This window comes from Triticum aestivum, unplaced genomic scaffold (assembly GCF_018294505.1).
Source record: "Triticum aestivum cultivar Chinese Spring unplaced genomic scaffold, IWGSC CS RefSeq v2.1 scaffold3A_scf_1089, whole genome shotgun sequence".
Lineage (NCBI taxonomy): Eukaryota > Viridiplantae > Streptophyta > Magnoliopsida > Poales > Poaceae > Triticum > Triticum aestivum.
In genome coordinates, this window is record NW_025225086.1 from 310684 (window position 1) to 322209 (window position 11526).

The following is an 11526-nucleotide window of genomic DNA, read 5'->3' on the forward strand; positions in this document are numbered from 1 at the left end:
TACTATATATCAGTCGTGCAGTATGATACTTATTACGAGGCTGGACTGAAAAGTTTATGAAATCATGAGGCAGTCCTCCAATTGGACTTTGAAAAATTTTAAATCGTGAAATATTCTAAATCTGTGAACATTTTTAAAATACATAAACATTATTAAAAATCAATGAACGTTCTCTAAAAAATTAAATTAAAGATTAGAAAAACAATCCGCAAACTTTTAGTTCATGAACAATTTTAAAATGCTTGATCGTTATTCTTAATTCATCTTTAGGCTGAAAAAACTGAACACAAATTTTGTTTTTGAGGTGAAACTGAACACAGATAAAAACCTCCAAAATGTGGGAATAGCATAAAGCACTACATGGGCCACGACCCATCATGTTTAGCGAGTATTCAGAGAGTCGAGTCTTCTGACTCGCTTAAGCGCACGAGGATATGGCCCGCTCCAGTTCATGGTAGGTACACTGTTTTTTTTCATGTTTTTTAGGTTTTTGATTCCATTTTTAGTTTTATTTACACTTCTAATATTCTAAACATATATATTACAAAACCTTACTTCGCATAATATTTTAGAAAATGTTAATCATGCTTTGAAAAATGTTGAATGTGTATACAAAAAATGTTGATCATGTATTAAAATAATGATGAAATTTCTTGATCATGTATATAAAATTGTTAATCAAGCACTTAAAAAATGTTGAAAAAGTATTCGAAAAATATTGAATGATTATTTGAAAAATGTTGAACATGTATTTAGAAAATATTTAATAAGTATTAAAAATTAGAACAAGTATTTTGGAAAATATTGATCGTGTATATAAAAAATGTTGATCACTTATTAAAAACATGATGAATTTTAATAAATTATTTGAAAAAATGTTGAACAAGTATTTGAAAAAGTTGGTCAAGCATTTGAAAAACATTAAATGTGTATATAAAAAATGTTGACCATGTATTAAAAAATTAAGAAATTTGCTGATCATGTATACAATATTTTTTATCAAGCATTTTGAAAAAAAAGGTTGAAGAAGTATTTGAAAAACGTTAATCAATCATTTGAGAAATGTTAAATGTGTACGGAAAAAATGTTGACCATATATTAAGAAAATGATGGATTTTTTGTCATGTATATACAAATGTTAATCAAGCATTTGGAAATAATATTGAACAAGTATTTGAAAATTGTTAATCAAGCATTAAAATGTTAAAAATGTTTATAGAAAAAATGTTGACTATGCATTACAAAAGTGTTTAATTTGGATTGGAAAAATGTTAGACATGTATAAGAAAAATGTTGTTGACAGATAAAAAATGTCAAATAATAACCAAAAGAATATAGAAAACCGAAAAATATACAAAAAATATATAAAATAAAAAGTAAATGAAAGAAAAAAGAAACAACATGCAAAAAAAGAATGACAAATGGAGAAAAAAACTTAAAAAATAAAACAAAACATAAAAAGAAAAAGAAAATTGGAAAAAATGGAGAAGAAACTGTAGAAACGTCGACCCGTCTGGAGTTTTTTCTTTGCGAAACGTCCGTCTGGAGTTAAGTAACATGGCCTTAATACTTTGTTTACTGTGCGTAAGGGGGGCGGCACGAGTACTGTGGAGCCTTCAGCGAGAGATCCGTTCCAGCTTGCTTTGGGCAAGATATAGCGACTTGAGATGGCGGATGAGTCACTAGGTAGTAATTAAATGTGAACAATCTGCTTGCGGCAATGGGCATTTCATTTCAATTTTTCTAGGGTTTTTCAATTTTAAACTCTTGGAAAAAAATTGATCTCACAAAAATTATTTGAAATTCATGAATATTTTTCAAATTAGTGAGAACTCATGAGCATTTTTCATATATTTGATATTTTAAAATTCACAAACATTTCATGAAATCTCGAATATATTTATTTGAACATTATATGAATATCCTAACATTTTTATATTTTGGAGGGAGGGGTGGAATCTTCTGGGTAGCCTCCAGGCGGTCGCCGGAAGGGAGGGGGAAGGCGACCCCCTTCTTGTTCTTCTTCCTAGGGCTTTTCTCTTGGTTGGAGATGTGTTTTCTCCTTTGTAGATGGCGGCTATGGGCACAAGTTTTGCACCAAAGGGTACCTCCTCAGGAAAGTAGGGTTTTCCATCCATATATTCGTGGATACATCTAATCTCTGCCATTCAACCCCTAGTTCTTTAATCCAAGGGCCTTTGCACATGTTTAGAGTCCTCCAAAACCCAGGGGTGGACCCCAGCCCAAGAATTCAGCGGGGGCCCAAGTGACTGGGGGGATATTTGGCTAACCGGGGGCCCAACTAGTTAAATACTGGGCTTCTAAGCAGTAAAAACAGAAATTGACTGGGGGGCTGGGCCCCCACTCAGCCCAACGTGGGTCTGCCCCTGCCAAAACCTTCCATATATGCTCACGAGTCCATAGGATTAAATCCCATTAAGATCCATCAATTTTGGAAAGAGTTAGAGTCCATCATGTCACCCCTAGTTTCGGGATCCTAAAAGTGATAGCTTTTGTAAATATTGAATTGGACTCACAGGGTGCATACAGACTCATAATTGAGTGATTCCAAGAGCTACATTTTTTAAGATGTGGGATTAACTTTCATATTCAAAATAACTTCGTTTGACTCCATCTTCAAGGGCCTAGTGGCAATGTTCAAGTATTGGTCCTCGAGCGATAAATTTGCAATTACTCCAAGTTTGACAGGATCTTGAAGTTTCTTGATAGTTCACTGAATTTCTTTGAAGGTAATCTTCTATATCTGAATAGCTAGCCCCTGATGGAGACACATGCACATTGGGTTTTGCAGCACCTTCATGTAAGTATCCCAAATAGTTATCGTCCGGACGAAGAGTGGAGAGAGTATTTATGGGTAGTGTTTCTGTCACACATAAGTTGTCATAGTTCATAAAGTAACTTCTTGTGATTCTGCGTAAGCTATTAGTGTTCTTTGATTCAAATAAACCAGAGTAGTAAATATGATGAGACTGTAGCAGCGGGAATAATAATGACTTGGAAGTAAAGAGCATAAAACAAAAAGACTAAAACTAGAAGTGATTTGCTATAATAGAGAGGTTAGGCGTGGGGAAAATTCAGATAATGGTATACCTCAAGTGTGCCAGTGCGATGGTAATTCCAGTTTCCTTGCATCATGAGTTTAGTATTTGATTATCTTATCCAGATCACCCTAGGGTTATGGAAACCATTCTCGCGGGATTATATTCCACACAATGGCCTATTTCGACATTACCACAACATGGTCATCTCCACAATTAAGGCTATTAAACAGGAACGATGCATTAAGTTTGGTAAATCACTGTTATCTCATATTGTCCGCGGTCCTCTCCCATATGATTGAACCTCATAAAGTTCAACTCCCCTCTTCCATTTTATATACCGGAGCTGGTACGTTCGTCCACAGCAGAATGGAGTCACCCATACAAGGGTCATAGTTATTTTAGAGGAAATAAGAGGTTTGTCATATATTCGAGTTCATCCTCTAGAATAAAAATTGCTTCATCAACATATTGTGAAATAGCCAAACCATTTCCCACAAAAGAGCAATTAATCTTTGATCAAATCATTTTTTGAGACTCATTTACGAGCATAGGTAGCCCATCAAGCTCAACTTTTTACCTTTCCTTATAGTCTTAGGCCTCTGGTCATTGCCTAAGTTTTTCATTACTTACCACACCTATTCACTTTGGAGGTGGAATATATTTTTATTTCTCTTAGGTTTCTTCCGGAAGTATTGCACAATCTCTTCGTCTTATATTCTGAAAGTTACCTTCCCTCCAGCACAACCAAAGCTGCACCTGCAGTATTAAAAAATGGTCTCCAGAGAATAATAGATAATTTTTCGTGTTAAGGCATGTCAAGTATAATGAAATCAGTAGGAATAACATGTTCGTCCAATCTTAAGAGCACGTCTTCAGCTACTCCTATTGGTTTTTTCGTAGACTTGTTAGACATCTACAAAGTTATTCCTGTCGGGATGCATTCTCCTAAATTAAACTTTGATAAAGTGTTAGAGGCATGACACTTCTCTACAAAAAAAAGACACATCCATGACATTTTGGGCCGAATGAATTTTTTTCTGTCATACATATGACACTTCTATGACGATAATTGTGACAAAACCCGGTATCATCATAGATGTGGTGGGCTCCTACTTCTATGACAAAAAAACATGACAGAAAATGGGCTTTTCGTCCTAGGCGGGCCGGAGACGCAGCTGCATGACATTCTTTGGGCCGTCCATGACGGAAAAAACCATGGTAGAAGCGAGGGCGAGGAAAATTTCGGGGAGTTCCCGGTTACGGTGGGAGGTCGGGGCCGAGCGATGCGCGTTTCTCTCGTACACGTACGCGCGTGTGTGCGAGGTGTTGGCTCTAACTGAACCCGAGCGAGGCATTGGGCTCTAACTGAACCCGAGCGATTGCACTGCAGGCTACGCGATACTGAACCCGAGCGATCGATCGATGGCTGTTAACTGAACCCCACTGAGCATTCCTTCGCTACTGCTGCTACCTGAAGCCGATTGATGCTGCCTCTGGGATGAAAAGTGAACGTTGCAGGGGGGGGGGTTGGATGAACAGTGAGCGGTGGTGTTGCCTCTGGATGAACATGACCCCGTGGTGTGGTGGAGGGCTGGATGAACAGTAGATGGTGGAGGGGTGCCCATGGAGGGGTGGTTGAACAGGACCCCGTGGTGTGGAGGGCTGGATGAACAATAGATGATGGAGGGGTGCCCGTGGAGGGGTGGTTGAATAGGACCCCGTGGTGTGGAGGGCTGGATGAACAGTAGACGGTGGAGGGGTGGTTGAACAGTAGCCGGTGGAGTAGCGCGCGGTGGAGGCTGGATGAACAGGAGCCCATGGAGGCTGGAGGAGGTCGACAGTGGAGATGAACAGTATCCCGTGGAGTCCCGTTTTGCGGTACGCCACACCCCTCCTGATGAACAGGACCCCCATTTCGACCGTAGCGCTCCAACATAAGTCCGTTTCGTTCGTTTTGCGGTACGCCACTGCATCTAGAGTATTAATTTAAAAACAGAGTAACGCCTTAAGCAAGATGACAAGATGTAGAGGGATAGTTTCATGCAATATGATAAAAATCCCATCTTGTTATCCTCGATGGCAACAATACAATACGTGCCTTGCTGCCCCTGCTGTCACTGGGAAAGGACACCGCAAGATTGAACCCAAAGCTAAGCACTTCTCCCATTGCAAGAAGAATCAATCTAGTAGGCCAAACCAAACTGATAATTTGAAGAGACTTCCAAAGATAACCAATCATACATAAAAAAATTCAGAGAAGATTCAAATATTGTTCATAGATAGACTTGATCATAAACCCACAATTCATCGATCTCAACAAACACACCGCAAAAAGAAGATTACATCGAATAGATCTCCACGAGAGAGGGGGAGAACATTGTATTGAGATCCAAAAAGAGAGAAGAAGCCATCTAGCTACTAACTATGGACCCGAAGGTCTGAAGTAAACTACTCACACTTTATCGGAGAGGCTATGATGGTGTAGAAGCCCTCCGTGGTGATTTCCCTCTCCGGTGGAGCTCCGGAACAGGCCCCAAGATGGGATCTCGTGGGTACAGAAGGTTGTGGCGGTGGAATTAGGTTTTTGGCTCCGTGTCTGATCGTTTGGGGGTACGTAGGTATATATAGGAGGAAGGAGTACGTCGGTGGAGCAAAGGGGGGCCCACGAGGCAGGGGCGCGCCCTAGGGGGGGCGCCCTCCACCCTCGTGGCTGCCTCCTTTCTTTCTTGACGTGGGGTCCAAGTCCTCTGGATCATATTCGGTGAGAAAATCACGTTCCTGAATGTTTCATTCCGTTTGGACTCCCTTTGATATTCCGTTTCTTCGAAACACTGAAATAGGCAAAAAACAACAATTCCGGGCTGGGCCTCCGGTTAATATGTTAGTCCCAAAAGTAATAAAAAGGTGAAAAATAAAGCCCAATATAGTCCAAAATAGTAGATAATATAGCATGGAGCAATAAAAACTTATAGATACATTGGAGACGTATCAGCCATACCCCTCCCGATCAACAGGACCCCGTTTCGACAGTAGGAGGTCCGTTTCCTCCGTTTTGCGGTAAGCCACACCCCTCCCGATCAACAGGACCCCGTTCCGAACGTAGGAGGTCCGTTTCCTCCGTTGTGCGGTACGCCAGGCCTCGTTTCCATCGCCTGTTCTGTCCAAGCCCTCCCGATGAACACGACCACGCATTCCGTTCCGACCCAGCCGGTTGGCTCCCACGCGTTCCGTTGCCTCTCGATGAACACGACACATTCCGTTGCCTCCCCATGAACATGACACATTTTGTTGCCTCCCCATGAGCACGACGACGATGCTGTTTCTCCATTCCGACCCAGCCATGTACACGAGCCCTAGCCGTACGTATGTGCGAGTAGGCGTTCGAGACCCCGCCCGTATGTACACATACGTGGCCGTATTTTCTTTCTTGCACCCTGGCCGCTGTATGTACGCATACATGTTACGTGCGCGCCTCTACTACGACACGTACGCGCCTCTACTACGACACGTGCGCGCCTCTACATCCACCAGTATATATGTACGTACACGTTCGCGACCAGAATGACAACACTACGTACGCTTTGACCAGGTAGGTCCCGACTGTCAGGCACTTCTTTGCCTGCGAAGATGTAGCTGGTGGGTCCCAGTAGTCAGGGGGGCGAATCATTTTTTTGCCCGGACGCACTTCCTTGCATGCGAAGATGTAACTGGTGGGTCCCAGCAGTCAGGGGCAAACGTTTTTTTTGCGAAATACGGTGGCCCGTCCGGTGGGTCCCCGCTATCAGGTGGAGGAATAATTATTTTGCACGTAATAAGGAGGCACTTCCTTGCTGCGGCCGTGGACCCAGCTGTCATCCTCTCCACATGTACAGTCCACGTCCGACGGAAGCCGTTCCTTGACCACGTTGACCACGCCGCGCCGAGAGCACCAGGGCGGTGGACGTCGGCGAGGCCTAGGAAGGGGACGATGCGGAGCCGGGGAAGACGCGGCAATGGATACCCACATGTAGAGGAGTACGAGGGTTCACTGGTTCGCTGTGGTGTGAGGCTGTCGTCGCCGCAGAATAAAAGGGGGTGTGGATGAGTAGAGGGATGGCCTGGCCAGCGGTGGGAGTAGTAGGGGCGGCGATGTTGGGGATCGTAGTAGAAATTTAAAATTTTCTACGCATCACCAAGATCAATCTATGGAGTCATCTAGCAACGAGAGGGAGAGGAGTGCATCTACATACCCTTGTAGATCGCGAGCGGAAGCGTTCAAGAGAACGGGGTTGATGGAGTCGTACTCGTCGTGATCCAAATCACCGATGATCCTAGCGCCGAACGAACGGCACCTCCGCATTGAACACACGTACGGAGCGGAGACGTCTCCCGCGCCTTGATCCAGCAAGGAGGAGGGAGAGGTTGAGGAAGAGAACTCCAACAGCAGCACGACGACGTGGTGGTGGTGGAGCAGCAATACTCCGGCAGGGCTTCGCCAAGCTCTTAACGCAGGAGGAGAGGTGTTGGGGAGGGGAGGGGCTGCACCTTGGATGTCGTGTGCAGCCCTCCCCTTGCCCCTCTATTTATAAGGGAAGGAGGAAGGGGGCCTCCCCCCTCTAAATGAGATCTAGAGGGGGGGGGGCAAGGGGAGGGGCTTGCCCCCCAAGCAAGGGGGCGCCCCCTCTAGGGTTTCCCCCCCAATCCTAGGCGCATGGGCCCAAGGGGGGGGATGCGCCCAGCCCACTTGGGGCTGGTTCCCTTTCCTCTACGGCCCATGAGGCCCTTCGAGAGAGGTGACCCCTCCCGGTGGACCCCCGGAACCCCTCCGGTGGCCCCGGTACAATACCGATATGCCCCCGAACCTTTCCGGTTACAGTATGACAACTTCCTTTATATAAATCTTCACCTCCGAACCATTCCGGAACTCCTCGTGACGTCCGGGATCTCATCCGGGACTCCGAACAACATTTGGTAATCACATACAAGTCTTCCTAATAACCCAAGCGTCATCAAACCTTAAGTGTGTAGACCCTACGGGTTCGGGAACCATACAGACATGACTGAGACAACTCTCCGGCCAATAACCAACAGCGGGACCTGGATACCCATGTTTGCTCCCACATGTTCCACGATGATCTCATCGGATGAACCACGATGTCGAGGATTCAAGCAATCCCGTATACAATTCCCTTTGTCAATCGATACGTTACTTGCCCGAGATTCGATCGTCGGTATCCCAATACCTCGTTCAATCTCGTTACCGGCAAGTCACTTTACTCGTTCCGTAACACATCATCCCGTGACCAACCCTTAGTCACAATGAGCTCATTACGATGATGTTTTTCCGAGTGGGCCTAGAGATACCTCTCCGTCATACGGAGTGACAAATCCCAGTCTCGATTCGTGCCAACCCAACAGACACTTTCAGAGATACCCGTAGTGCACCTTAATAGTCACCCAGTTACGTTGTGACATTGGCACACCCAAAGTATTCCTACAGTATCCAGGAGTTGCACAATCTCTTGGTCTAAGGAAACGATACTTGACATTAGAAAAGCTTTAGCAGACGAACTACACGATCTTGCGCTATGCTTAGGATTGGGTCTTGTCCATCACATCATTCTCCTAATGATATGATCCCGTTATCAATGACATCCAATGTCCATGGTCAGGAAAACGTAACCATCTATTGATCAACGAGCTAGTCAACTAGAGGCTCACTAGGGACATGTTGTGGTCTATGTATTCACACATGTATTACGATTTCTGGCTAACACAATTATAGCATAAACAATAGACAATTATCATGAACAAGGAAATATAATAATAACCATTTTATTATTGCCTCTAGGGCATATTTCCAACAGTCTCCCACTTGCACTAGAGTCAATAATCTAGTTACATTGTGATGAATCGAACACCCATAGAGTTCTGGTGTTGATCATGTTTTGCTCGAGGAAGAGGTTTAGTCAACGGATCGGCGACATTCAGGTCCGTATGCACTTTACAAATATCTATGTCTCCATTTTGAACATTTTCACGAATGGAGTTGAAGCGACGCTTGATATTCCTGGTCTTCCTGTGAAACCTGGGCTCCTTGGCAAGGGCAATAGCTCCAGTGTTGTCACAGAAGAGAGTCATCGGGCCCGACGCATTGGGAATAACTCCTAGGTCGGTAATGAACTTCACCCAGATTGCTTCTTGTGCTGCCTCCGAGGCTGCCATGTACTCCGCTTCACATGTAGATCCCGCCACGATGCTTTGCTTGCAACTGCACCAGCTGACTGCCCCAACATTCAAAATATACACGTATCAGGTTCGTGACTTAGAGTCATCCAGATCCGTGTCGAAACTAGCATCGATGTAACCCTTTACGACGAGCTCTTTGTCACCTCCATAAACGAGAAACATATCCTTAGTCCTTTTCAGGTACTTCAGGATGTTCTTGACCGTTGTCCAGTGTTCCATGCCGGGATTACTTTGGTATCTTCCTACCGAACTCACGGCAAGGTTTACATCAGGTCTGGTACACAGCATGGCATACATAATAGACCCTATGGCCGAGGCATAGGGGACGACATTCATCTTTTCTCTATCTTCTGCCGTGGTCGGGCATTGAGCCGTGCTCAATCTCATACCTTGCAATACAGGCAAGAACCCCTTCTTGGACTAATCCATATAGAACTTCTTCAATATCTTGTCAAGGTACGTACTTTGTGAAAGACCAATGAGGCGTCTCGATCTATCTCTATAGATCTTGATGCCTAATATATAAGCAGATTCTCCAAGGTCCTTCATTGAAAACACTTGTTCAAGTAGGCCTTTATGCTTTCCAAGAATTCTATATCATTTCCCATCAATAGTATGTCATCCACATATAATATGAGAAATGCTACAGAGCTCCCACTCACTTTCTTGTAAACACATGCTTCTCCATAAGTCTGCGTAAACCCAAACGCTTTGATCATCTCATCAAATCAAATGTTCCAACTCCGAGAGGCTTGCACCAGCCCATAGATTGAGCGTTGGAGCTTGCACACCTTGTCAGCATTCTTAGGATCGACAAAACCTTCCGGTTGCATCATATACAATTCTTCCTTAAGGAAACCATTAAGGAATGCCGTTTTGATGTCCATTTGCCATATCTCATAATCATAGAATGCGGCAATTGCTAACATGATTTGGACGGACTTCAGCTTTGCTACGGGTGAGAAACTCTCATCATAGTCAACCCCTTGAACTTGTCAATAACCCTTAGCTACAAGCCGAGCCTTATAGATGGTCACATTACCATCCACGTCTGTCTTCTTCTTAAATATCCATTTATTTTCTATGGCTCGCCGATCAACGGGCAAGTCAGTCAAAGTCCATACTTCGTTTTCATACATGGATCCTATCTCGGATTTCATGGCTTCTAGCCATTTGTCGGAATTTGGGCCCGCCATCGCTTCTTCATAGTTTGAAGGTTCACCATTGTCCAACAACATGATTTCCAGGACAGGGTTGCCGTACCACTCTCGTGCGGAACGTGTCCTTGTGGACCTACGAAGTTCAGTAGCAACTTGATCTGAAGTTTCATGATCATCATCATTAACTCCCTCTCTAGTCGGTGCAGGCACCTCAGGAACATTTTCTTGAGCTCCGCCACTCTCCGGTTCAAGAGGCAATACTTCATCAAGTTCTACTTTCCTCCCACTTACTTCTTTCGAGAGAAACTCTTTCTCTAGAAAGGATCCATTCTTGGCAACAAAGATCTTGCCTTCGGATCTGAGGTAGAAGGTATACCCAATAGTTTCTTTAGGGTATCCTATGAAGACGCATTTTTCCGATTTGGGTTCGAGCTTTTCAGGTTGAAGTTTCTTGACATAAGCATCGCATCCCCAAACTTTCAGAAACGACAACTTAGGTTTCTTACCAAACCACAATTCATACGATGTCGTCTCAAAGGATTTCTACGGAGCCCTATTTAAACTGAATGCGGCAGTCTCTATAGCATAACCCTAAAATGATAGCGGTAGATCGGTAAGAGACATCATAGATCGCACCATTTTCTACAAAAACTGGCTTAAGTGAGACCAATTAGTCCCTCGTGTTTAGGCGTGATTTTTTCGACCTCCTCTAAATCACCTATAATTTTGCACACTTGATATATTGCACAAACATAGCTAGGTTTTCAAGGTTTTACAATTTTTTAAATTGTTTTGAACTTATTCTGCCCTGTAGACTCACTGATCAAAACATCGGTCTACACCTTAAGGGGGCATTGTAGGATACAATTTTTTCCAAATTTCTTTCATAGACATGTTTGACATATCTATTTAAGCATGTAGAACAAATTTGGTGTGATTTGGAGGTGGTGGAAAAAAAATCACCTTTTCTACAAAAACTGGCTTAAGTGAGACCAAATGGTGCCTCATGTTTAAGCGTGATTTTTTTGACCTCTTCTAAATCATTTATAATTTTTCACACTTGATATGTTGCACAT